This window comes from Lepisosteus oculatus, chromosome 14, assembly GCF_040954835.1.
Source record: "Lepisosteus oculatus isolate fLepOcu1 chromosome 14, fLepOcu1.hap2, whole genome shotgun sequence".
NCBI classification, from domain to species: domain Eukaryota; kingdom Metazoa; phylum Chordata; class Actinopteri; order Semionotiformes; family Lepisosteidae; genus Lepisosteus; species Lepisosteus oculatus.
Window position 1 is genome coordinate 46,451,995 of NC_090709.1, and position 26,518 is coordinate 46,478,512.

General features: G+C 48.2%; 9 non-coding genes across 9 annotated transcripts; 3 read left to right on the top strand and 6 right to left on the bottom strand.

Moving 5' to 3' along the window:
• Positions 1-1,594: 1,594 nt before the first annotated feature.
• On the bottom strand, positions 1,595-1,667 carry trnav-aac (transfer RNA valine (anticodon AAC)). The gene has a single exon. It is a non-coding gene; the product is annotated as a tRNA-Val (tRNA).
• A 109-nt stretch (positions 1,668-1,776) lies between these two features.
• On the bottom strand, positions 1,777-1,849 carry trnaf-gaa (transfer RNA phenylalanine (anticodon GAA)). The gene has a single exon. It is a non-coding gene; the product is annotated as a tRNA-Phe (tRNA).
• A 1,024-nt stretch (positions 1,850-2,873) lies between these two features.
• Positions 2,874-2,945, top strand: trnad-guc (transfer RNA aspartic acid (anticodon GUC)). Its single transcript has one exon. It is a non-coding gene; the product is annotated as a tRNA-Asp (tRNA).
• A 621-nt stretch (positions 2,946-3,566) lies between these two features.
• On the bottom strand, positions 3,567-3,639 carry trnav-cac (transfer RNA valine (anticodon CAC)). The gene has a single exon. It is a non-coding gene; the product is annotated as a tRNA-Val (tRNA).
• Positions 3,640-4,979: 1,340 nt separating this feature from the next.
• On the bottom strand, positions 4,980-5,052 carry trnav-aac (transfer RNA valine (anticodon AAC)). The gene has a single exon. It is a non-coding gene; the product is annotated as a tRNA-Val (tRNA).
• Positions 5,053-5,161: 109 nt separating this feature from the next.
• trnaf-gaa (transfer RNA phenylalanine (anticodon GAA)) lies at positions 5,162-5,234 on the bottom strand. The gene has a single exon. It is a non-coding gene; the product is annotated as a tRNA-Phe (tRNA).
• A 2,156-nt stretch (positions 5,235-7,390) lies between these two features.
• trnaf-gaa (transfer RNA phenylalanine (anticodon GAA)) lies at positions 7,391-7,463 on the top strand. The gene has a single exon. It is a non-coding gene; the product is annotated as a tRNA-Phe (tRNA).
• A 6,600-nt stretch (positions 7,464-14,063) lies between these two features.
• On the bottom strand, positions 14,064-14,136 carry trnag-gcc (transfer RNA glycine (anticodon GCC)). Its single transcript has one exon. It is a non-coding gene; the product is annotated as a tRNA-Gly (tRNA).
• A 998-nt stretch (positions 14,137-15,134) lies between these two features.
• Positions 15,135-15,206, top strand: trnad-guc (transfer RNA aspartic acid (anticodon GUC)). Its single transcript has one exon. It is a non-coding gene; the product is annotated as a tRNA-Asp (tRNA).
• The last annotated feature ends 11,312 nt before the right edge of the window (positions 15,207-26,518 follow it).

Here is a 26,518-nt window from a genome sequence, read left to right on the forward strand (position 1 = left end):
TCCACCCACAGTCCAGGGACAGGCTGCCACTTTCACTGGGCAGTGCACCGTCGCCGTGGCAGCACGGTGGGTCGGATCTGATTTCAGTCTTTATTTCCTTTTTTAGAGATCCTGTAACCAGGACCTGTTCACTGCCACGACGGACAGGGAAGCACGTCATCACTGGACATCCTCTTACCTCCTGTGGCAAAGGGCAGCTGATGAAGCTTTGTGCTCGCCGGATCATGGCAATCGCCACTCCACCCTGATCCTGGCTCAGCACAGGGCACCTGGGTTCACTCCCTTCAGACTAAAGAGACTCAGTTTCTTCAATCTGTCAGTGTGAGACGCTCCCTTCAGAATAAAGAGACTCAGTTCCTCCGGCCTGTCAGTGTGAGACACTCCCTTCAGACTAAAGAGACTCAGTTTCTTCAATCTGTCAGTGTGGGACGCCTACACCAGCTTCGAACGCCTGTACACAATACCGCGGACCGCCTGCCAGACCAAATTCTGGGCTTACAGCAAACCACCCATTACATACACCGGTGTCTTCCCCGGGCCAGAGGAATTCAGGAACTCACGTTTACTCCGTCATCTCGGGCGATTCTCGCAGGGAGCAGAGATTTCCCAATCGATCAGAGAGAGTCGGGACTTTTTTTTTAAAAAAAGAGGAGTCCATACCTCTTAGTAATGTGAGCGCTGACCGTCTCTCCTACCGATGGGAAGTTCTGCGCCTTCTGGAGCATCCGAAGACTAAGCCAAATTTGTTGTAACAGAAAGAATAAGGTTCTGGATCCCGAGATGAAGTAAAACAGATGAGTGTATTGCATGCAAGGAACAATAAAGCCGAAGTCTTGTTTCCCGCAAGAAACAACAAAACCGAAGTATTGTTCGATGTGCCGGTAAAAACTTTTAGGTTATATAGTCCTTCCTTCCTGCTTCAGACGTCATTCGGTGTTATGGTAAGGGGGGGGTCATGGTATTTGGCCAGTTAAGAGACCCTGGCCAAATGGTCAGTTTAAGATTATGCCCCCTCGCATCTGGAATCCTTATCAGTTAACCCCCTTTCCTGCCATAAACCCCTGTTGCTTAGAAGTCTAATTTTCAGGCAGAACTGACTTAAGTTAACCCTTTTTAAATCTTGTCTCTTAATTCAGCCCTCTTCCATTTGCTAGTTAAAAGTTGTACAACCCATTTGTATCTGCTAGGCGGCGCACTCGTCGTGCACAAAGAACGCTTTGAGAAGCGTCAAAGGCAAGTCATTCCGAGTTGGTCGTTTGTGTTTTCCGTTCAGACGCGAAATGCTGAAATGATCTCTCGGCTCCTCGGTTGTCATTTCTGCTCCGTAAAGGGATCACAGCACGCGTCGGCTTCCAGCACGGTGGGTCGGGACACGATGCCGGGGGTCGGAGAGAGCGATGTCTTCCTCGTTAGTATAGGACCTGTCACCTGTCCCCACCTGTCACGCGGGAGACCGGGGTACATCAGGACGCGCATTGAAGTGAAAGCAGGATGCGTTTGGTACAAGAGTGCACGAAGGCACCGGAAATACATTGGGAACAAATGACCGGTCGCTCAAGACCTCTGTGAAGTACAGGAGCGTGCAAAACGAGGCTGTTTCCGCCCGGTCTCGAACCGGGGACCTTTCGCGTGTTAGGCGAACGTGATAGCCGCTACACTACGGAAACCTGCAGGGACCGCTGCTGGTGTCTCGCTTGCGTTTCGGGCTGAGAAAGGGACGCGTCATTTTAGGTAGGTGGCGCTGGAGAGAGGAACAAAGGGCGCGATGAAACAAAATGCCGAAACCCGGGATCGAACCAGGGACCTTTAGATCTTCAGTCTAACGCTCTCCCAACTGAGCTATTTCGGCGGTGTGCAAAGCCCATAGCCACCTGCTCCAGCCTTCCTGTGTTGTGGCATGAGCGCACCAAGAGTAGCGGGAGAGTGTTGCAGGAACGTCACTCAGAAGGAAAGCCACCCAGCTGCGCCCTCTGAGCTCTGTCCAGCGCATCTTCCTCGCATGGACTCCTGCCTGCGACGGGCAGGAAACAATTAGCCAGAACAGAACGACACCCCATGGGTGTCTCATGACCGCACCTTAGGTTGTGACACGTGCAGGTGTGAGGGGTTGCCAGGCTACTTTGGAGCAGAGCTTGGGCGGAGGGGGGGCGGGAAAGCAGACAAAGAGGTGACACCTCAAGGTCTGCACGATCACAGCTCTCCGCCGCCCCAGGCTTCCGCTCGATAAGCTACTGGACACACCCGCCCCTCCTCACACAGACCGTGGAAAAGCCCCCGAGTGGGAGGGCTCGCTCTTCCTCCCAGGAGCTCTTGGACACGACGCCCAGACAGGGCGCGGGGAGCCGCCGCCTGCAAACACGGCTCCAGGCAGGACTCCACTCCGCAGGAGCCGCAGAGCAGAGGAGATGAGGGCAGCTTAGCTCCTGTGCAGAGACCTGAGCTGTTGTTGCTGTGGATGCTGTCTTTTCTGCACTCGGGGTAGGAGTGAATGTTGAGTTGCACTTAGAAATGAAGCAGAGCACTTCAACGGCACGGGTGTGTGTGTGTGTGCGCCCTGGTGATTCTGGGAGACAGATCGAACCTGGGCTAAAAGAGAGGGGGCTTAGCCCTCTTCCATTTGCTAGTTCAAAGTTGTACAACCCCTTTGTATCTGCTAGGCGGCGCAGTCGTCGTGCACAAAGAACACTTTGAAAAGCGTCAAAGGCAAGTCATTCCGAGTTGGTCGTTTGTGTTTTCCGTTCAGACGCGAAATGCTGACATGATCTCTCGGCTCCTCGGTTGTCATTTCTGCTCCGTAAAGGGATCACAGCACGCGTCGGCTTCCAGCATGCTGGGTCGGGACACGATGCCGGGGGTTGGAGAGAGCGATGTCTTCCTCGTTAGTATAGTGGCAAGTATCCCCGCCTGTCACGCGGGAGACCGGGGTTCGATTCCCCGACGGGGAGTAGCTTTTCTTTCACCTCCTTAGAGAAATGACTGCCTTTCACTTCTCTGTTTTCTTTCACAGCGTCGTGCACCTTTTCATTGCTCTCGCTTTCAGAGCCTCCGCACGGCAGTCGACTCGACATCAGGAAGCACATTGAAGTGAAAGCAGGAAGCGCTGCGACATGCACTGTGCAGATCCCGCCACACTAAGAGGTGAGTGGGTCTGTTCGATGCACAAAGAACGCTTTGAGAAGCGTCAAAGGCAAGTCATTCCGAGTTGGTCGTTTGTGTTTTCCGTTCAGACGCGAAATGCTGAAATGATCTCTCGGCTCCTCGGTTGTCATTTCTGCTCCGTAAAGGAATCACAGCACGCGTCGGCTTCCAGCACGGTGGGTCGGGACACGATGCCGGGGGTCGGAGAGAGCGATGTCTTCCTTGTTAGTATAGGACCTGTCACCTGTCCCCACCTGTCACGCGGGAGACTGGGGTGCATCAGGACGCGCCTTGAAGTGAAAGCAGGATGCGCTGTGACATGCACTGTGCAGATCCCGCCACACTAAGAGGTGGGTCCAGTGGGTCTGTTCGATCACAGCGCTAGGCGAATCCCCAATCCCCTTTTGTGCCTGGCGACAAAATATGTCTGTTTCCGCCCGGTTTCGAACCGGGGACTTTTCGCGTGTGAGGCGAACGTGATAACCACTACACTACGGAAACAGTGGTACGACATGCCCAGCGGCCCAGCGCTGAGCTTCGCCAATGCGATTCAGCTGCTTCCAGTGCCTTTATTGGAGTGCGCTGATGGACCGTGCTCTCTCTCCAGAGACCAGCACGCCTGTCATGGACGGAGCAGGAAAGGCGGCGCCACATTCTACAGCCCTCTCCACGCAATCGACGAAATCGGGCTACTGAAGTGGAGAAAATCGCCTCTCCAGAAAGTGCAAATATCATCTTGGAGACTTTAAATCCTATTGCCGAAGGTCAGCCCTGTCTACCAGAGTAACCCTCCCACAGCGATGATCAGCTCGTCTCACACGCGAGAAGTTTCGGTTGGAAACAAGCGCCCCCTCTTCTCGCACGTTTTGCACGTTCGAGTAGTTTTAATGCGGCTCTTTCGTACACGGTGCTGATCTTTTGGAAAGCAGGAGGCAAAACCGAGTCGAACCGCCTGGGTGAAAACCAGGAACCCTAACCGCTAGACTATATGGCAGCGAACAACCATGCTGTTCCCGGCATCATGCAAGCAAACTACATAAATATGAGAAAACACGCAAGAGAGTTGTCACTCAGAGTGTCGAAGGGTCGATGTATACTGGGGCTCAGTTGAAATGCAACGTCAGGACTTTTCCGAATTATGTCACACGAAGAGAGCACAGCCCTTTCCGCCCTGCCGCGTGTGTCTCGGTAACTCGCTGTGATCGTATAGTGGTCAGTACTTTGCGTTGTGGCCGCAACAACTCCGGTTCGAATCCGGGTCACGGCAGAATAGGGGCGTCTGCTTTTACTACTCGCACGAATGAAGGCAAAAAAAAGCCAATCGATGTGAACGAACGGCGCTTTACAGAGGAGTACTGCCTGACTGGATCGTTGATGAACGACAGAGGCCACTCCGACCTCTTCTCGGTTTTCTTCAATGACTTACTAAGGATCTTCTTCACATTCGCCCATGCAGGGGAAGCCAGTTACACCAAAGCAAACGCAGGAAAGTGCATTTCAAGCAGAGACCAGGAGGGACTTGTTTACACCGAGAGTGGGCGGAGAATGGAACAATGCGCCCAGCCCTGTTGCTGGAGCCGATTCTTGATGAGCTCTTGGGCTCACTAAGAGGCCCCCGCTGGATGCTAATCTTTCTGTTGTTCTTGCAGGTCCTGCGCTGCTTTTGAGCCGACAGAGCTCGTCCTGGTCTGTCGGCACAGCCCAATTGCAAATGATCGGCTCCGCGTACAGAAGGAACGTGCGTTTGGTACAAGAGTGCACGAAGGCACCGGAAATACATTGGGAACAAATGACCGGACGCTCAAGACCTCTGTGAAGTACAGGAGCGTGCAAAACGAGGCTGTTTCCGCCCGGTCTCGAACCGGGGACCTTTCGCGTGTTAGGCGAACGTGATAGCCGCTACACTACGGAAACCTGCAGTGACCGCTGCTGGTGTCTCGCTTGCATTTCGGGCTGAGAAAGGGACACGTCACTTTAGGAAGGGGGCGCTGGAGAGAGGAACAAAGGGCGCGATGAAACAAAATGCCGAAACCCGGGATCGAACCAGGGACCTTTAGATCTTCAGTCTAACGCTCTCCCAACTGAGCTATTTCGGCGATGCGCAAAGCCCACAGCCACCTGCTCCAGCCTTGCTGTGTTGCGGCATGAGCGCACCAAGAGTAGCGGGAGAGTGTTGCAGGAACGTCACTCAGAAGGAAAGCCACCCAGCTGCGCCCTCTGAGCTCTGTCCAGCGCATCTTCCTCGCATGGACTCCTGCCTGCGACGGGCAGGAAACAATTAGCAAGAACAGAACGACACCCCATGGGTGTCTCATGACCGCACCTTAGGTTGTGACACGTGCAGGTGTGAGGGGTTGCCCGGCTACTTTGGAGCAGAGCTTGGGCGGAGGGGGGGGCGGGAAAGCAGACAAAGAGGTGACACCTCAAGGTCTGCACGATCACAGCTCTCCGCCGCCCCAGGCTTCCGCTCGATAAGCTACTAGACACACGCCCCTCCTCACACAGACCGTGGAAAAGCCCCCGAGTGGGAGGGCTCTCTCTTCCTCCCAGGAGCTCTTGGACACGACGCACAGACAGGGCACGGGGAGCCCCCGCCTGCAAACACGGCTCCAGGCAGGACTCCACTATTCTGTTGCCTATAGTCATATACGGGTTTTTTGCATGAAGCCGTATTGAACAGTATTTCTCGCGTTGTGAGCTTGTGTATACAGCGGTCCCCCGGGTTCCAGTTAGTGCGTAATTACGCATCGATGAAAAACCGGAGGTTTAAAAAAAGATAATTAGCTCACTGATACTTTGATGTAGAGGCTGTGGAAAGACCACGTCGTGGTCTTTAAAATGCATTTGGTTTGAAGGCGTTCTGTGCTTCCGTTGCGAAGATATGGACAAAAGAATATTCGTGCTTGGTCCAAAAAATGTAATATAAACGAAAAAGTAAAGGCTGAGAAAGCATTCACAATGTATTTTATGCACAAAGCAAGTATTCTCGCGATTCTAAGAGGTTTCGTGTAAACGCTACAGGCGTGGCAAAATCGTTTTCGAACTTCAAGCTAACTTTACCCCGGTCAGACAGCGAGAGCAATGAAAAGGTGCACGACGCTGTGAAAGAAAACAGAGAAGTGAAAGGCAGTCATTTCTCTAAGGAGGTGAAAGAAAAGCTACTCCCCGTCGGGGAATCGCGTGACATGTCTCCCGCGTGACAGGCGGGGATACTTGCCACTATACTAACGAGGAAGATATCGCTCTCTCCAACCCCCGGCATCGTGTCCCGACCCAGCATGCTGGAAGCCGACGCGTGCTGTGATCCCTTTACGGAGCAGAAATGACAACCGAGGAGCCGAGAGATCATTTCCGCATTTCGCGTCTGAACGGAAAACACAAACGACCAACTCGGAATGACTTGCCTTTGACGCTTTTCAAAGCGTTTTGTGCACGACGACTGCGCCGCCTAGCAGATACAAATGGGTTGTACAACTTTGAACTAGCAAATGGAAGAGGGCTAAGCCCCCTCTCTTTTAGCCCAGGTTCGATCTGTCTCCCAGAATCACCAGGGCGCACACACACACACCCGTGCCGTTGAAGTGCTCTGCTTCATTTCTAAGGACAACTCAACATTCACTCCTACCCCGAGTGCAGAAAAGACAGCATCCGCAGCAACAACAGCTCAGGTCTCTGCACAGGAGCTAAGCTGCCCCCATCTCCTCTGCTCTGCGGCTCCTGCGGAGCAGAGTCCTGCCTGGAGCCGTGTTTGCAGGCGGCGGCTCCCCGCGCCCTGTCTGTGCGTCATGTCCAAGAGCTCCTGGGAGGAAGAGAGAGCCCTCCCACTCGGGGGCTTTTCCACGGTCTGTGTGAGGAGGGGCGGGTGTGTCCAGTAGCTGGAAGCGGAAGCCTGGGGCGGCGGAGAGCTGTGATCGTGCAGACCTTGAGGTGTCACCTCTTTGTCTGCTTTCCCGCCCCCCCTCCGCCCAAGCTCTGCTCCAAAGTAGCCCGGCAACCCCTCACACCTGCACGTGTCAAAACCTAAGGTGTGGTCATGAGACACCCATGGGGTGTTGTTCTGTTCTTGCTAATTGTTTCCTGCCCGTCGCAGGTAGGAGTCCATGCGAGGAAGATGCGCTGGACAGAGCTCAGAGGGTGCAACTGGGTGGCTTTCCTTCTGAATGTCGTTCCTGCAACACTCTCCCGCTCCTCTTGGTGCGCTCATGCTGCAACACAGGAAGGCTGGAGCAGATGGCTGTGTGCTCTCTGCACCGCCGAAATAGTTCAGATGGGAGAGCGCTAGACTGAAGATCTAAAGGTCCCTGGTTTGATCCCGGGTTTCGGCATTTTGTTTCATCGCGCCCTTTGTTCCTCTCTCCAGCGCCCCCTTCCTAAAGTGACGCGTCCCTTTCTCAGCCCGAAACGCAAGCGAGACACCAGCAGCAGTCACTGCAGGTTTCCGTAGTGTAGAAGCTATCACGTTCGCCTAACACGCGAGAGGTCCCCGGTTCGAGACCGGGCGGAAACAGCCTCGTGTTGCACGCTCCTGTACTTCACAGAGGTCTTGAGCAACCGGTCATTTGTTCCCAATGTATTTCCGGTGCCTTCGTGCACTCTTGTACCAAACGCACGTTCCTTCTGTACGCGGAACCGATCATTTGCAATTGGGCTGTGCCGGCAAACCAGGACGAGCTCTGTCGGCTCAAAAGCAGCGCAGGACCTGCAAGAACAACAGAAAGATTAGCATCCAGCGGGGGCCTCTTAGTGAGCCCAAGAGCTCATCAAGAATCGGCTCCAGCAACAGGGCTGGGCGCATTGTTCCATTCTCCGCCCACTGTCGGTGTAAACAAGTCCCTCCTGGTCTCTGCTTGAAATGCACTTTCCTGCGTTTGCTTTGGTGTAACTGGCTTCCCCTGCATGGGCGAATGTGAAGAAGATCCTTAGTAAGTCATTGAAGAAAACCGAGAAGAGGTCGGAGTGGCCTCTGTCGTTCATCAACGATCCAGTCAGGCAGTACTCCTCTGTAAAGCGCCGTTCGTTCACATCGATTGGCTTTTTTTTTGCCTTCATTCGTGCAAGTAGTAAAAGCAGACACCCCTTTAGGGAGCCTGTCAGCACCCGGCGTTTTCCCCTTCTGTAAGCTCTCCATAGCCTCTCAGCTCTTCTACTGTCAAATCCCCCTCAAGTACTTCCCTATCTTCTTCACTCAAAACGTTTTCTAGCTTTGAGGTAAAAAAATGAATTTCTTCATCCTTTACCTCTGTAGAGCTGTACATTCTTGAGTAGAAGTGTCACGCCCTCTGCAGCCAGAGGGCGGTCCTTCTCTGTCCTGTCCCTAGTTTCTGGTCTGCTGTCCTTCCTGTCCCTCTCTTTCCCTTGGCTAAATATTTCAGGGTCTTGCACTCTGTCCTCGCTCAGCACTGACGTTCGGATGTCCTGAGACCCGCCTAGCACCAGGGCGCCCCACGTCCGCTCCCTGAGGGCACAGGTTTCTATACGGCATTCCTGAACTCTTTGCACTAATGAGCCCGGGCCTTTTTCCCGTATCGCCGCTAAGCATATGGGTCTTTTTCCGCCCTCCTGCTCCCCACGGTTAGTCCCCTTGGACGTCCGTGACAAGAAGGCCTCGATGCAGGACAGGATAGCACTCGGCTCTGTTCTCTCTCTTCCCTCCTCATCAACTACACTTTCCATGACAGACTTGGAGCCTACCACTTTCCTGAAAAAGAAGCGAGTACACTTCTCATTTTCGTCCAAGAACTGCACTCTGCTTCTTAACAGCACTCCTCGACTACTTTCTTCCGCTATGCTCCGGACATCCTTTTTTAAAAGGGTGATATCCTCGAGCACATCGAAGCCACTGTCTCGTGTAGAGACGCTGCAGCTGCCTCTGTTTCCTGGCTAGCACTCTTCTCCGTCTGGCAGCAGCCTTCCTTCCCTCATCCATGAAAAAGGCCTTTGTCCTCACCTTCACCTCCTCCCACCACTCTCCTACTGACTCGTACAGACACTGCAAGGACAGCCACTGTGATAGTTTCTCCTTGTAGCGGGATACTACCCCCTCATTCTCTAGCAGCTTTGTGTTGAGTTTCCAGAGGCCTGGGCCAAAGACAGTCCCGCCCTGGAGTTCCACTCTACACCCTAAAGCCTGATGATCTGAGAAGAAGACAGGCTGAAGAGTGACCCCAACAACTTTCACTCTCTCTGAGACAAAGCAATAGTCAATTCTGGAGCTGCTATTCCTCCCTGACCATGTATATCCTGCTATTGTGGGATATATACATCTATATGTGTCTGAGAGTTTAAAGTCTTGAACTAAGTTTTGCAGGGCCAGTGAGCTGGAATCCAATTTTATCGGAGAGCTAGACTGCCTATCTGTGTGCTCTAAGATACAATTAAAATCCTCTCCCACTATCACGTCTGTGCTACATAACAATAGGGGAGAGAGTGCTTTGAGTAGCTCCACCCTTCCTCCAACGTCAGTAGGACAATACACATTGATTAGACGCAGGTTAACGGTCCCCCATTCGACATCCACACACAGCAACCTGCCATCTATGACCCTCTGAATACTTTTCAATTTGAATGCCCATCCTTTGAAAAGAATGGCCACGCCAGAGGTTCTGTTGTTATTGTCCCCTGACCAATCAGAAGGCCCTTTATCCCACCTATCTTCAAAGCTTTTATACCTCTCTTGATTTACTTCTTTTTCTTTTTCTTCTTACCAATTTCCTGCCAGCCATCCTCTGAATGAGCCTTCATCAGGGTGGCAGCAGTAAAAGCGTTCACAGAGTCCATTTCAAGGAAGGGGGTAGAGGGAGGGGTGGAGGGGTTCCAGCTGTCCCCATCACCATGCTCTCCTTCCTCCTCGCTCGGGGAGAAAACAGAGTCATTTTTCCTTTTCCTCAAGTCCAGCTCCTGGGAGCACTGAGGGGAAAGGGGTGCAGCCGATGCACCAGTCTCCTCTTCCCCCTCACCCACCAGCTGCTGCAGATCCTCCGTGATGGACTGGATGGAGGAGAGGAGGGCATCTGTAGCACTTGCAGAGTCTGAGAAAAGCAGCTCTGCTGAATCCTGGGTATCCTCGCTGGACCCGCTTCACCGGGGGACCCCACACTGGCCCTCGTTCTGAGGAGCAGGAGTGGGGGAGGGGTCCTCGCTGTTCTCTGGGTTTTCAAACCCTCGTGCGTGTCTGGTGCAGTCTGCAGTTGTGGGGGCGTAGTGGATTTCTCTTCCACCGGCCCCGGAGCCACAGCAGGACTGATCCTGGCTGGAGGCTGAGAGTCTTTGTCCAACAAGGGTTCTTTGTTTGACTTGTTATTTGCTTTGGATTTTCAGGCCGGTTTGGCTGAAACAAGCACTGCCTCATCCTTTCTCATTTTGAGTTTATTGGCGTAGGCGTGAGGGCAGTTCTTAAAAACGTGTCCTTCCGAGCCACATAAATTGCAATTTGGTAGCATTGAACAGTCAGAGGATAAATGTCCCTGTTTGCCACAGGTCTTGCAGCATTTCACAGTGCAGGACGATGCCAGGTGTCCCACAGCACCACAGCGCTGACACACCTTTGGTTGTCCCACATAAAAAACATAGCCATTGCAGGTGCCCAGCCGGATTGTAGAGGGCAGGTGCCTTAAGCCTCCATTTACATTGTCCGGTAGCAAACGAACCTCGAATTTCCTTGCCTCCTGTTTTTATACTGTCAACATCTCTAACCTCAGTTCCATGGTGGACGGTGCAGTACTGGTTAAGCCAGGTTTGAATGTCCTCCGTCTTTGCCAGATTCGAGAACATAACAACATGCACTGTTTTCCTCTCTCTCTGTGTCAGAGGCTGCAAGTTGACCTTCTCAAGGGCAGGAACTTTCCCTCTTTTTGCCTCAAACACATCCACACATCGTTCAAACAGAGAATAGGTAGCAAAAACAACCTCAAATGCTTTCTGACCTGGGAGAGCGAAGATGAAATCCAAGTGCCGAGGTTCAAAGCCAAGTTCCTTCTGCAACACTTTTCTACTGAACTGCATGCGATCCATGAAGAGGTCATCCAAAACCTCAAAACGCACAGCATTCTTGCGGGATCCAAAAGTTGCCATTTCGTAAACTGCAAAACAAACACTGCTTCCACAAAACAAGCAAACAATCCAACTACTCCACCTACAGGATGATCAAGGTATCTCCCCTGCCAGGTAAATATAAGTTATATAAGGCCCTGCAAGCGGCCCGGACCCACAGCACAAAGTGCGCAGCCTAGCCCAGCTCCTCGCCCCGCACGCCACTGCCTCCTGCTGGGCCCACTCTTTCGCACACTCACACGCCACACTAACACTCAAAAGGGTGGGCAAAACGAGAAAACGAGCACGCCGTTTCCTACACATCTGCAGTCGCCAATGCGCATTCGCAGCATGTCCCGGGATGCAATTCGGCCTCATTTGCATAGCACCAGACCCACAAATCGCTACGCAGGCTCGCGTCGTGCGCCTGCCACGCACCGAACAAACACTGGAGCCTTTTCAGCAATTTCCAAAAAACGGGCCTGCTCGCCTGCCCACAAGGCTCCGTCTCTTACCCGCTCTCCAGAGCCTGCTGCCTTCTGTGCTGTTCTCTCGGCACCGCTGCAGCGCACACTACTCCTGCAGCGCGGGGAGAAAGTTTCCACGCTCCGCCGCAGGGAAGGCTCGCTCCGTGCGCACATGTCCTTTCAATGCCAGTTCAACAAGTGCTCCGCATTAGCAGCGTCAGGGCTCCGGCATGTTGCACCTCACCTCACCTCGCACAGCCCCCTCTTCGAATGTCTGGCGCTGGGCATGCCCCGCTCTCCTCCACCTTATCTTATCGCGTGTGACCACCGACAATGGCCACAATGCACCTGTAAAGTGTTAATTGGGGCACAGGAACAGCCCGTCTCGTCTCGGGGGCCGGCTTCAAAGACAATAACCGCAAACACAACGGGGCGGAGGAAGTAGACAACACAACACATGCAGGTACATTCAGCTCCGGCGGGAACGAGTCATTTGTTGGTCTTTTCAAGTGCTGAGAGCTGAGTAATCCTTCGCTTGTATCGTTTCTCCCTGGTAACTGCGACTCATGACTGGGCTCACCCACAGCAGCCCAGCAGGTGTGAGACTGGCCGGCATCAGGATGGGAGATTCCCCCCTGAAAAGCTCATGTTGCTGCTGCTCCTGCAAGAGGTGTTACTGGGACCAGTATGGAGCACTCACCCTGCGGTCCATGTGGCTTTCTCATGCCCCAGCATCCTGATGGCGACACTCTACTGCGCAAACAGGCGCTGTCCTTCAGGGGAGGCGGAAAACTGAGGTCCCGACCCTCCTTGTGTCAGTGTCTCAGGGAGAGGATGGGCACTGTGAAACTGACAGGGCTGTGTGGGAGAAGCTCCTCCTACAGGTCTAGGCACAGAAGAGCTTCACCAACAGAGTCACACAGCGAACGTGATAACTGCTACACTACGGAAACATGCAGGGGCTGCTGCTGGTGTCTTGCTTGCATTTTGGGCTGAGAAAGGGAACGATGGGAACTTGTGCCCAGTGGCCCAGCGCTGAGCTTCACCAATGCTATTCAGCTGCTTCCAGTATCTTTGTTGGAGTGCGCTGATTGACCATGCTCTCACACCAGGGTCCCACATTCTACAGCCCTCTCCACACAATCGACAAAATCGGGCTACTGAAGTGGAGAATATCTCCTCTCCAGAAAGTGCAGATATCATCTTGGAGAGTATGAATCCTATTGCCGAAGGTCAACACTGTCTACCAGAGTCACCCCTCCCACCTCCTGCAAGTTTCCAAGCTGCAGAGATGATCAGTTCGGCTCACACGCGAGAGGTCCTCGCTTGAAAACATGCGCCCCCTCTTCTCGTACGTTTTACACATGATCGAGTGGTTTAAATGCGGCTCCTTTGTACATGGTGCTGATCTTTTGGAAAGCAGGAGGCAGAATGGAAACCTTCCCATACCAGGAGTTGAACCCAGGCCATGTGGGTGAAGATCAGGTATCGTAACCGCTAGACCATATGGGAGCATACAGCCATGTTGTGCCGTGCGTCATGTAAGCAAACTGTAATTGCTGCCTTCATGACCTGCTTGGTGGAGAAAACACACAAGAGAGTTGGCACTCAGAGTGTCGAAGGGTCGATGTATACTAGGGCTCAGTTGAAATACGTCAGGACTTTTCCGACTAGTGTCACACGAAGAGAGTACTTCCTTTCCAACCCCCCTGTGTCTGTCTCGGTAACTCGCTGTGATCGTATAGTGGTCAGTATTTTGTATTGTGGCCGGAACAACCCCGGTTCGAATCTGGGTCACGGCAGAATAGGGCCACGGCAGAATCAATGACTTACTAAGGATCTTCTTCACATTCGTCCATGCGGGGGAAGCCAGTTACACCAAAGCAAACGCAGGAAAGTGCAATTCAAGCAGAGACCAGGAGGGACTTGTTTACACCGAGAGTGGTCGGAGAATGGAACAATGCGCCCAGCCCTGTTGCTGGAGCCGATTCTTGATGAGATCTTGGGCTCACTAAGAAGCACCCGCTGGATGCTAATCTTTCTGTTGTTCTTGCAGGTCCTGCGCTGCTTTTGAGCCGACAGAGCTCGTCCTGGTCTGTCGGCACAGCCCAATTGCAAATGATCGGCTCCGCGTACAGAAGGAACGTGCGTTTGGTACAAGAGTGCATGAAGGCACCGGAAATACATTGGGAACAAATGACCGGTCGCTCAATACCTCTGTGAAGTACAGGAGCGTGCAAAACGAGGCTGTTTCCACCCAGTCTCGAACCGGGAACCTTTTGAGTGTTAGGCGAACGTGATAGACACTACACTACTGAAACCTGCAGGGACCACTGCTGGTGTCTCGCTTGCGTTTCGGGCTGAGAAAGGGACGCGTCACTTTAGGAAGGGGGCGCTGGAAAGAGGAACAAAGGGCGCAATGAAACAAAATGCCAAAACCCGGGATCGAACCAGGGACCTTTAGATTGGCAGTCTAACGCTCTCCTAACTGAGCTATTTCAGCGCTGCATAGAGTGCACAGCCACCTGCTCCAGCCTACCTGTGTTGCGGCATGAGCGCACCAAGAGGAGCGGGAGAGTGTTGCAGGAACGTCACGCAGAAGGAAAGCCACCCAGCTGCGCCCTCTGAGCTCTGTCCAGCGCATCTTCCTCGCATGGACTCCTGCCTGCGACGGGCAGGAAACAATTAGCAAGAACAGAACGACACCCCATGGGTGTCTCATGACCGCACCTTAGGTTGTGACACGTGCAGGTGTGAGGGGTTGCCGGGCTACTTTGGAGCAGAGCTTGGGCGGAGGGGGGGCGGGAAAGCAGACAAAGAGGTGACACCTCAAGGTCTGCACGATCACAGCTCTCCGCCGCCCCAGGCTTCCGCTCGATAAGCTACTGGACACACCCGCCCCTCCTCACACAGACCGTGGAAAAGCCCCCGAGTGGGAGGGCTCTCTCTTCCTCCCAGGAGCCCTTGGACACGATGCACAGACAGGGCGCGGGGAGCCGCCGCCTGCAAACACGGCTCCAGGCAGGACTCCACTCCGCAGGAGCCGCAGAGGAGATGGGGGCAGCTTAGCTCCTGTGCAGAGACTTGAGCTGTTGTTGCTGCAGACGCTGTCTTTTCTTTTCTCAGGGTAGGAGTGAAAGTTGAGTTGCCCTTAGAAATGAAGCAGAGCACTTCGACGTTACTGGTGTGTGTGTGTGCGTGCGCCCTGGTGATTCTGGGAGACAGATCGAACCATTTACAACCATTTGCTAGTTCAAAGTTGTACAACCCATTTGTATCTGCTAGGCGGCGCAGTCGTCGTGCACAAAGAACGCTTTGATAAGCGTCAAAGGCAAGTCATTCCGAGTTGGTCGTTTGTGTTTTCCGTTCAGACGCGAAATGCTGAAATGATCTCTCGGCTCCTTGGTTGTCATTTCTGCTCCGTAAAGGAATCACAGCACGCGTCGGCTTCCAGCATGCTGGGTCGGGACACGATGCTGGGTGTCGACAAGAGCGATGTCTTCCTCGTTAGTATAGTGGTGAGTATCCCCGCCTGTCACGTGGGAGACCGGGGTTCGATTCCCTGACGGGGAGTCACTCTCCTTCAACCTCCTTAGAGAAAGGACTGCCTTTCACTTCTCTGTGTCTTCTTTCACAGCACCGTGCACCTTTTCATTGCTCTCACTTTCAGAGACTCTGCACGGCACACGACTCGACATAAGGACGCGCGTTGAAGTGAAAGCAGGAATCGCTCACAAGTGACTCTGGACCTCAACACCTGTTGATGGGTCACCTTTGTCAGACACAGCAGTGGATCCCAAGCCCACCTATACACATACTCACACACACTGACAGATATATGCACACACACTGAAAGACCCACATCCAAATATTCACACAAAGACACTACACACACTCACAGACACACACATAGACACTACGAATACTTATAGACACACATCCACAAACTCACAAACACACACTCACACACTGACAGACACCACACACTCCTCACAAACCCCACACACAAACAGACACATACACTCATAACTACAAATACACTATAAATAACACTAATACAAATACCACTAATATTGCAACAGTAACACTATCACTAAGACTTACACTATCATCCTAACACTGACACAAAATACTACTACACTAATAATACTAATAATAACAGTAATGCTATCACTAAAACTAACATGACTACTAGTGTAAATAATCTAACCTTATCTCTGTAATTATCACTAATATTAACAGGAATACTAGCATTAAAACAATCAATAGCACTATCATCATTAATACTCACATGAAAACTATCATTAATATTAAAACTACCGATTATACTCACACTAAATTTAACATGAAGACACTAGGATTAGTATTAGTTGCTGTCCGTGACGTCACACCGCTCTTTGTGACGAAGGCGAGACACCTAGCCGTGGACAGTGACGTGGCGCCTGTTGCTGTGGTTACCATACTGATGATTTGTAAACAGTGGAAAAATGCATTTAAACTGTTACCTACACAAATTTATCAACTTGGAACAGAATTTTTAAGCTCTAGCATACAATGCCTAAACAATCATTTGAATAATAATTCTTTAATTTCAGATTGAACATTATTTACACTAAAGGCACTATGGTCGTGCACCTTTTCATTGCTCTCGCTTTCCGAGCCTCCGCACGGCACACAACTCGACATCAGGAAGCACATTGAAGTGAAAGCAGGAAGCGCTGCTATATGCACTGTGCAGATCCCGCCACACTAAGAGGTGAGTGGGTCTGTTCGATCACAGCGCTAGGTGAATCCCCAATCCCCTTTTGTGCGTGGCTACACTACACTATGGAAACCCTTACGATAAGATCTGTTAGGTTTACATGCATATTCTATATATTAATAAATGTATCCTCGTGTATTAGTACCTGTGTGTGCGTTGTTTGAGTTATATCGCATGGTTGGATTCCAAGACCATTAAAAGAATCAATTTTGTGATTTACTGCCACAAAAATAATTGTCCCAGTAAATGCCCAAACCCCTACAGAACTGGTGCCTCATGAGAGCACACTACAACAGTGTGTTATTCCCTGCCCCAGCCAGTGGAACAGACAGTGAGCCTGTCTCTCAATAATAATAATACAGTGTGTGATCTCCTGTCCCAGTCTGGGAAAAAGTGAGTCAGCCTCTCAATAATTACAATACAGTGTGATCTACTGTCCCAGCCTGAGGAACACACAGTGAGCCTGTATCTCAATAATAATAATAATACAGTGCGTGATCTCCTGTACTAGCCTGAGGAACAAACAGCGAGCCTATCTCTAAATAATAATAATACAGTGTGGGATCTATCCATTGATATATCCAGTTGTGGTTTATCGGGGGGCTGGGAACAGGAACTGTTGTTATTGTAACACTACTGCCGGGTAGCTGGATCATGACTGGATGTACTCTGAATGCTGTACTCTCACATCAAGATGTACTCTGGGTAGCATGAATGAGTCAAAGGTAGCATGTCAAAAGAAGGGAAGTGACTTCTCCCCAAATATCTACTACAGAGGTATCAGATATTGACAGTGAACTTCCTGATGTGTAATTCCTAGACTGAGATGATGTCTCCTACCGTGTTTATACATACTCCAGATGTTATTCATCCTGTTTGTTCCCAATGCTGGTTCCAGTATGAATTCTCGAGGAGTAATGTGGACATTTAAGGTTAATGTTCTAATTACATGGGACATCACTTAACTCTGTTTTGGTTTGAAGGCAACAACGCCTCAGGACCTCGTGACCTTCAAAAAGGGCGGATATGCAGCGGCAATGATTGTTAATAAGACAGAATTAAGTGTTGCTGTGCTTTCCCAAATGAGGCCTCATCTCTCTGTTCACCTCTGTGGTGCAGCCACAGAGAAGCTTTTCATGCAGGCTGATTTAAAGATGTTTTCTTTTGATAAGGGACAGCTCCCAAAGGGGGATGCACTTAGCTAAGCCTGGCTATCATGATCAATGGTCATCCATTGGCGCCTATCTGTCTAGGGAGTGCCAGATGGACATCTGGACTGCATTCCTAAGTGTAATATCTCACCTTGATCAACCAATCATGGACTGGTAGGGCTGAGTAACCCTCGTGGGACTCTGATGCCCATGGAACTTTCAGCCAATGAACAAGCTGAAGTTCCTCCAGGTAAAAACAGGCAACACAGAGCTCCAGTGGAATTCTGTGGACTTTTCTAAAGGGAACTCAAAGGAGAATTCCAGGGCAGGACAGCCCAGGAGCAGAAGGCTCCCAAGGGCAGGACATTCTCGCAGCGCGCCTCCTGACCATCCTGAGACTCAGCCCGGACAACCACGGAACGGCCAGTGTGTCCGAGTGCCAGAACTTTCCTTTGTTCTAAGAGTCTAGAGCTGAGGTTGCAAGAGAGTAACCAGAGGATCCACCTGAGGTTAGCACCAGCAGCAGGCCTCGTGAACAGGTCAGAACTGTGGACAGCTGAATCACTATTCAGAACTAGCTCTTCATCAGGAACGAACCGGTCCTCTTCCTGACTTGCTGGGACCCACAGTCATCTTTTCTCCTGTGCACAAACTCTTGCTAGTTTCAGCCAAACTAACTAGCCGGTCAGTGAGCATCAGCAGCGCACTGTCGCAAGCTGCACAGCACAGCCTGGCACGGAGCCAGAGAGTGCGGATTGGACAGCAACAGCCTGCTACTGTTTCTTTGTGCCCGCAGGAGATCTGAATCCCCAGAGATTGGATGAGTATTCAACTTCAATGCATTACAGCTCAAGAATTCAATTGTTATCCCAACCAGTTGATATCAATTTAATTCCTAAGAGTTATGTACTTGTTTTGAGCATCTAATGTAGAAGTTGTAACCAAGTTCAATTACGAAACGGTCTAAATGAATGATATACTGAACGTATGTCCTCTTGATGTATGTAACTCTTTGTAACTGACTGAATATATACCTTTTGTATTCTGATAACCCTCTCTATAAGATCTGTTAGGTTTATATGCATATTCTATGTAGTAATAAATGTATCCTCGTGTATTAGTACCTGTGTGTGTGCGTTGTTTGAGTTATATCGCATGGTTGGATTCTATCAAAAGAATCATTTTGTGATTTACTGCTACAATTAATAATTGTCCCAGTAAATGCCCAAACCCTACAGAACTGGTGCCTTCAGAGAGCACACTACATTTTATTAATACATAAAATATGCATATAAACCTAACCGTAGTGGTCATGAATGAGTTTAGCTCCATTTCAGAATTTAAAATGAATTACAATAAATCTAAGACCATTTCTCTAGGTGGCTTCAATGACACAGGTTCCCTTCCAAATCTCCCAGTTAAATGGTCTAAATTCTGTTTCACTTACCCTAGTCTAAATGTCTCACTAAATCTTAGAGAATTGTGGAAACTAAACATTGCAGCAATAATTCTAAATGTCCAAATAGACTTGGAACTCTGGCTTATTCTCCCTCTTTCCCTTCTGGGCCAAATCAGTTCAGTTCAGATGAAAGTCCTGCTGTACCTTCAGTGCTACCTTTAGTGCCCCCATCTCCTCTCATTGTGTGTTTTCATTGTGTATGTCTTGTGTATTTATTTTGTTGCTGTCATTCTGTAAAGCACTTTGAGAATCCACCTTTGAAGGCACTAAATAAAATAAAGTTCATTATTATTATTATTGAGTCTTTTATACCCTCTGCATTGCTCCCTGTATGGCTGATCAGGAGGGTTATCACTGACGAGCACTTGCCAGGTGTATTTGATCAGTGACAAAGCGGAAATCCTTCCAACTGCCTTTAGAGAGGGGTGGTCTTGGCCTGCCAGACTAACTCATTTACAACTGGGCTTGTCCCTCTCGGTCACTGTGGGTCATTGTTGGTTTCATTTCATTCTCATATTAAAGAAAGATGATATATTATACTGACCTTGGGAATCTTTAAAATGTGGTATAAACATGGTACACAGGTGATTGGGAATTTATTAAGGAACAACACCTTAATGTTCTTTTGGCAAAGGCAAGCACAATTCAATCTTATGCAAGAATGTTTTTGAAAGTGCGTCACTTTATCGTAGATGCTTGTCTCCTTGCAGTGATGTACAAAATGTAATTAGGGTATTAAAAGTCTTAACTCATTTTGTTTCTTCCATCTACTCAGTGTTATACTCACTTGCCACAGATAACAGAGTTATAGTAAATGAACTCATAAGGAGAAAGGAATCTTGGAAAATAATATATTAAGAATGAGAGAGCTAGAGGTTATACATTTTGTCAGATCAATTTTCACATGCAGTAGACTAAGGGAAACCTGATTTACAGTGCTGTGAAAAAGTAAGGATACCTCATGAACAGGTGTGTGTTTTTCAACATATTTGCATGTATGGATATTTTATCTTCATTTCAACAATATTGATAGATAAAGGTGATCTAATTTAACAACAATGACAATTATTCTTTTCAATCATTTATTCAACAAAAAAAGCCTGAAATGCAACTGTTTGCTGCGGAAAAAATAAGTACAACCCCTAGCTTCAATACCTGGTGTTGCCCCCTTTGGCAGAAATCACATCTAGTAGGCATTTCTTATAACTGTCTATCAGTCACCTACATCAACTTGGAATTTTTTTTGCCCAGTCCTCCTTACAGAACTCCTTCAACTGTGTGATGTCTGAGGGCTTTCTTGCATGTACTGCCCGCTTCAAGTCCCCCCACAGCATTTCTGTGAGGTTAAGATCTGGGCTTTGACTTGGACATTCCATAATGCTCCATTTCTTCTTTTTGGGCCACTCTTTTGTGCATTTGCTTCAGTGTTTTGGGTCAATGTCTTGTTGTGTGGTTCACTTACGGTTCAGCTTCAGTTTTTTGGACAGATGGCCTCACATTCTCCTCAAGTACTCTCTGGTACAATGTGGAGTTCATGGTTGAATCTATGATAGCAGGCTGGCCAGGACCTGAGGCAGAAAAGCAGCCCCAAACCATAATGCTTCCACCACCATGCTTTACAGTTGGTATGAGGTTCTTTTGGTCAAAGTTTTTGGTTTTCGCCAAACACGTCTGGGATTGTGGCTAAAACAGCTCTACTTTTGTCTCATCCATCCAGACCACATTGTTTTAATAGTCCTGATCTTCACCTAGGTGTTGTCTGGCAAACTTCAGTCATGAATCTGTATTCTTTTTTGAGAGCAGAGGCTTCTTCCTTCCTGACCTCGCATGTAGGGCTAAGTTGTGCAGTCTCTTTCGGATAGTTGCCTCATTCACTTTGACATTGACTAAGGCAAGATTTGCCTGTAAATCCCTTGATGTTATCCTGTGTTCTTGGAGACTTCCTGCAGCATCGTTTGGTCAGCTCTTAGGCTGAATTTGGTTGGACGACCTGGCCTGGAAAGATTGCCAGTGGTTTTAAATTTTCTCCATTTGTAGATGAGCTTTCGGACAGTGGAATGATTGACTACAAATTGCTTGAAAATGGCTTTAAAACCCTTCCCAGAGAGCTCTTTTGATCTTGGCATGATAAAGCCACACATCTCAATTCCTAAGACCAAAGCAGACCACAGGTCTCTGATGTTTATATAAGGCAGTGCCCTCCAAGTTACTCTCTAGTGATTTTCTAATCATTTGCACCTATTTTGGTGCACCTGATTCTAATTTAAGGCATTTGATTCAATGATAAAGTTATTGGTGTACTAACTTTTTCCGCACAGGGAAATTGCATTTCTTTTGATTTAAATAGTACAATGATTGCAAAATGTAATTTTTTTATGTTATTTTTTAAAATTAGATCACATCTATCCATCGATATTGTTGAATTGATGATCAAATATCCTTTTTTCCACAGATATAAAAAAGACTAACCTCTTCATGGGAGGTACATCCTTTTTCACACCACTGTATGATATACTGTATAAGTTACTACATAGATTACATATCACATCCTGTCTTTAAACAGAGTGAAGGCTGCCAGTTCACCTTTATGTGTAACTGGAAACTCTCATTATTACTGGGACTGCAGATGGTTTTCATGTTTCTGAAGCTTTCTTTCTCAGGCACTGAGGGGTGTTTTTCATATTAAAAGAGTGAAGCCTGGCCTCTTTACCTGTGGCCTACCTTCTAAAATGGCAACACATTTTCAGCTTCTGGATTAATTATTTTTAGCAAAGACATAATTTTTCAGCAACTGGATGGATAGAAAAAACACTTCAAACACTTTGGTAAAGAGACGTTTTTAGTGTACTGACCCATGAAAGGCCTAATACAGTTCTGAAGGGGAACGGAAGATCTTTCCATGGTCACCTCTTATTGAGTAATGGTGTGGTGGCTCTGTGGCTGGTTCAGATCCCATGTCCAGCAGAGGAATCCTACTATGTTGGGCCCCTGAGCAAGGCCCTTAACCCCAACTACTCCAGGGGTGCTGTATAAATGGCTGACCCTGTGCTCTGACCCCAAGCTTCTCTGCCTGTCAGTGTGTCTCATGGAGAGCAAGTGGGGGCATGTGAAAAGACAAATTACTAATAAAATAAATTGTATATTGTTAATAAAGTGATCTTATCTATTAGCCAGTGGAGCAAGCAGGATTGCAGCTGAAAGGTTATTGTGTTTAAAGAGGAATTCCTTCTGGCCTTCCACACACTGAGGGAGGAGGGGAGCTCTGCTGGATGGGAAGAGTGGCTGGATTTGGAGAGGAGATGGGACAGTCACTAGAGAGCTAGAAGGGATATGGATATTTCAGTGTTTCTGTACCCATATTGTATACTATTTTCTTTTATGGTTTATTCCTAATTCTCTTTAATGATGGTAATCACATAATGATGGTATGTGAACTGTATGTGAATAATAAATTTCAAGAAAATAAACGCAGCTGTTAAACGTCTTCAAAGGGACGCCAGCGGGAACAATTGAACCTCCAACCAGTCCACTTGGTTCAGTTGGTAGAGCATGGGGTTCTTAATTTCTAGTTGGAAGTAACAAGTAATAAAACTCCAGCACATTAAAATGTGTTTCAACCTTTAAGTTGTGGCTTTACAAACTAGGATATTGAGGGAGCACACATACAGTACACACTGTGCGATGGAGAACAAATTGAAATCCATGTCTGTGCTGTGAAGGAGATTCTCAAACACTTCTATCATATTTCTTTCACAATAGGACCTGAGTGTCTCCCGGTTCCCATTTCACTGAATTTCATTGAAGATTTGGGGATTTATAATGAAAGAATCAGTAGCCTCAAAATGCAAAAGCTTCGCTTCTCAGTGATCATGAAGGCCCTGGCCGACTGCACAGGGAAGGGTGGTGACGTCACCAAACCAGCTCGCACAACCTGTAATGTTGGCCGTATGCGTTACAATAGCATGTGCCCCCGACGATGCTATTGATATGTTATATGTGCTCTTGTTTGTATTTTATGCATTTTTGTTGTTAAAATTAAAAGTAAAAAATAGCTTTCCAGATGCGTGCTGCTGTAAAAATGAAATGACATCAAGGGCGCTGTACGCAGAGGTCTGAAGCCTGTTCAGGCCTTCTGAAGTTCCACAGAAGAACTACATCCAGAGGTGCTAAAGAAGTCAAGTTTTTTCCATGAGAGGGGAAGCATCTCAGAAAAAGCAGGGGCAGTGGGTTCCACAGTCATAACGCCACTAAGTCAGATGACAAGAGCAAAAGCCACCCGGCTTTCTCCGTGCAATTAATGAGACAAACTGATACAGCAGAGTGGGTAGTGTGGCTGAACAGTCAAAGGCACTTAATTAAGGATTCAGTCTCTTTGGGGGCATGGGTTTGAATCCCACTGCTGCTAGGTGCTGTCAAGACCCCCTTTCAACTGACTTCAATCACAAGGAAGGGAATTGCTTTTGGACAGTCTCTTGAAAAACTAAGCAAAGTGTTTAAAGATACTTTGTCAGCTTGACATCAAGGGAGAAAAATAAAAACTTCCTTGCATCCTCTCAACCCAAATGCGCTTTGCCACCTTCTGTGTTATGCAGGGAACAATGTCTGCAGAGATCACTTTTGAGTCAGTGCAAATTGCAGTGTGCCATGAATTTCAACTTATCGCTTAGATAAAGATGTCAATAAATCTTTCATTCAATATCAGCCGTGTTATTGGTACCGAACGCTAAATGTAGGCAAGTAGGAGAAGATCATCATGAGACTCAAGACATTCTGGTCTTTTCTTCTTTTGAGGACGAATGGATTACTGTGTTGCAAAAATCAATTCAGAATCAAAATCCTCCCCTATTGCTGTTGCTTCTTTGATAGTTTCATTAAATCCTTCAACTGAATGTCGATATTGGGTGACAATATCGTACAAATTGTGGTTTTCTTTTGATCGCCAATTTTATTAAAATACCAGCCTCTTTTACTGTTGTCGTAGATATTTCACCAGGTATAATACTTCTCCTTGCATTCTCAGATTAAATCTTTTAAAACTACATCAACATTACAATAGATTGAACAGCATTTATGGTTACAGATTATTAAAGTTAAGGTAAATAAACGAAAATATAAAAATATAACTGTACAGTCCTAACCTACTAATATCGCTGATCTGTCTTTTTGCACACCACACAGGCCACAACACTAGACTCTGGACTACCACATCATTAAAAGCCAGTGTAACGAACAGTTCTTTCCGGACCCTATGCGGACGACACAATCCGACGAAGTGGGGGAACACTAGGGAAACGTCATGCAGGAATACGGGGCTGAAGACAGGGGGGCGTGTCCAAGGTGCGCTGGTGCACGGGGGAGGTGTGGCCGAGGCGAACAATCCCAAAGAGTAATCCTTAGAGTATCCAAAAACACACGAGAAAGTCCAAAACCAGGAGATCCATCAAAACACGAAGTTAAAACCACGAAGGCCGGGTCGGAACCGGCGGACAGGGAACGGGAACGGGAACAGGAACGGGAACAGAGGTTAAACCTGAACGGGACCAGGCGCTTCCAGGTCCCGGACTCGCACGATACGGAAATCAGGTGCAGAGCCCGGATGAGCGTCAGCGCCTGGCTTTTAAGGTGGGCTGGGAATAGGGAGCAGGTGCACAGAATAAGGTCTCACGTTAAAGGGCTGGAGCACCCTTAAGGAGGGGGGACTATAATCGTGACAGCCAGCTGTTATACGTCAAATTGACAAATTGTTATTGTTAGCCGGGACAATAACCAGTGCCTGACTAGCTCAGCTGTTAGAGCATGAGACTCTTAATCTCAGGGTCATGTACAGTATTTGAGCCCTATGCTAGGTGTGGTAAATGCTTGTATTAAAAGACAGATCCTTGACCACCTTGTTGAGAAGTGTAATAATACAGGCACACATTGTTAAAAACAAATATTTATTGCAATCACAAAACACAAACTGCACTACACCCAACAAAACATACAACACACATGTTACTTTATATAAAGTATTTACACACAAATCATCTCAGAGGTCTAACATTCTGGTCACCCAGAAAACTCTGGACTGTTACTACGGACTGAATTCTTAATGCCTACAGAGGCCACATAGGAGACGAGGTGCCTTCTCATTAAATACAATGCAACCTGCAGTTAGATCTCTCTCCATAACAAGGTTCAGATACTTAGCTGCAGTCCGGTTTGGTTCAGATGACCAAGAAGTAGGGGATCTTGCCTGGCGTAAGCGTCAAGTCCCAACTCCTGCGGACTTCTCTCTCCTCTCCTTGTTTCTCCTCTTCCACCTTGTCTTCTCTCTTCTCTCTCTGTGTTTTCATGTCATGATAATTTGTGTATGGCCATGCTGCTCCTTGCCAATCATGAATCTACAATGTATATAGGTGTGCTAAGATAAACCTTACAACTATTTCAGCTCAAGGGACCCCTCAAACCTTAGCAAACATCCTCCCTCCTTGGAAGTTAGGAGTGTTTTACTCTTCCCACTTCCGTCACCCAAAGCTGTAAAATTATAGTTACCTAAGTTTATTTCAATGATCCCAGTAACTCTTCCAAAAACATTTTTCAGAACAGCTTCTTCAATTATCAAAGATTTTATATGATCTAAACACACTCATGGAGTAAGAAGGCAACGTCTACATCTGCCCAGCTCAGAAGGTGGGTTAAATCTCCCAGATCTAGAACAACATCAGCTTCTGACACAATTTTTGTATTTGTATTATATATTTTTAAACTCCAAACAAGAACAATGGGTTAACATTGAAAACATACATGCAACATTGAAAATGTATCCTCAGACTGTATTTGTTTATTCTTAAAAATAGGTTTTAGAGCACAAACAATTTTATTAGTAAGTCTACTGTTATTATCCCAGTGCCAAAGTTGTTGAGTATAACATGTTTAAAGTATTACAGGACAGTAAGATCAGCCACTATTTCAGTGAATGGCAAATTGGTAAGCATGTGCTCATCACCCACCTAGACTCACATCAACACGAACTCTCTGTCATCCAGCACCTTGAGGCCCCCAGTAAGTACACATGGGCCTTGGTGATAGATTACAGCTCTCCCTTTCACACAATTCAGCCCCCGAATCTCTTTCATAAAATAATTGACGCAGGTGTAAATCCATCAGTGTTTTTTTAAATGAATTTAAGAATAGTTTTACATCAAATCCTACATCGATAATAATTTACATTATAGTATCCTGCAAGTAAAACGTGGAAATATATTATCAGTTGCACTAAATCGATACTCACGAGCATCGTTAACTTAGCATATAATTCACTCCTCCTCAATAGGTGGCGCTAGAAGGTGCCGTCAGGTTTATATCCGGCTGCAGAAACTCTTGTTTACCATTCCCGCTCGTTTTTTTTAAACCGCTGCAGCGCTCAAGAACAACGTAACCGTACTGCACGGCTCTGACGATATGTCATCCACTTGGCGTTGATTGAAACGCTTGCTTTAGCTAAATAATAATGAGGAAAGTTATTCTGTTT